Consider the following 1,094-nt stretch of genomic DNA (forward strand, 5'->3'; position numbering starts at 1 on the left):
GGGGTGCTGGCTCCACAGGGGGTCAGAGGTCTCTCCCCACCGCCAGTGTGAGCCCACTGCCTGGGCCTGGGGTCCAGAGTAGGCAGTGAGGAAGACTCCTCAGCCAGCCTCACCTGATCTCAGCAAAGAAAATGGGCAGGAGGGCTTCTTGGTTTTTCCCAAACCCCGAGGGTCCAGGGAGCCAACCTCAATATCTTTGTGTGTGTGCGTGTGTGTGTGTGTGTGTGTGTGTGTGTGTGTGTGTGACTGAACTAGGTAAGTGGCTTTATTGCAGAAAGCCAAGATTACAATGGACTTAAGAGTTGGCATGGGGGGGGGGGGCCTTCTTCTTGCCAAAGGTGGGCACAACATAGAAAAAATGCAGGTTGTACTGTGTCCCCTGCTTGACTCGGCCCGTCTTCGTTTTCTCCTGTTTGGCCACCTTGGGAGTCCTCCCTCTTACTTTCCCAGCACGGACCAGGGAACCACGGACTTTCCCAACCTCCTTCCAGGGGTCACAGCCCCAGCTCCACACTGACCCCGGGTGGCCTCATCCTCTAGGGGGCGTACCTGCCAGGAATCCGACTTGATCTTCTGGGGCGATGCCCTCCAGTGAGGCTCCGTGAGCCTTGATGTGGGCAACCGGCTCCCGGATGGCCACCTCGAGGGTGTGTAGCTCCTGGATGCGGACAAAAACCTGCATGTCAGCGACTGAACCACGGCCACCGCAGCCACGACCGCAAAGGTGGAGTAGAGAACAAGGAGGAGCAAGGGTGTGCACGTCCTCACCGCCTGCTGTGTGCCCCAACCTCAGCATCTTCTCAAGGACTCCCAGGTGTTTAGAAAAGACGCCCAAGAAGAGCATGTGGGAGACGCTGCTCGGAAGCAAGTTGCAAAGGCTGCTGGGGCCCTCCTTGGAGCAGCACTTTTACAGATCAGGAAACATCCAGGCTGAGATCTACCCGGTTCTCTCCCTGCTGCCCATGGAGAGAAGTGAGCATTCACCCGCCCCGGCACCAACCAAAATGTCTGGGCGAGGTGGGGGGGCGGGGTGCGTGTGCGCACATGCACACATCACACGTGCGTCCCGGGCCAGGCAGGGGCATGGGAGGAAG

At 58.9% G+C, this 1,094-nt stretch overlaps 1 pseudogene; it reads right to left on the reverse strand.

Annotated features, from left to right (window-relative positions):
- Positions 1–214: 214 nt before the first annotated feature.
- LOC132678348 (ubiquitin-like FUBI-ribosomal protein eS30 fusion protein pseudogene) lies at positions 215–682 on the reverse strand (annotated as a pseudogene).
- Between the last annotated feature and the right edge of the window lie 412 nt (positions 683–1,094).

Source organism: Panthera onca, chromosome A2 (genome assembly GCF_046562875.1).
Source record: "Panthera onca isolate mPanOnc1 chromosome A2, mPanOnc1 haplotype 2, whole genome shotgun sequence".
NCBI classification, from domain to species: Eukaryota; Metazoa; Chordata; class Mammalia; order Carnivora; family Felidae; genus Panthera; species Panthera onca.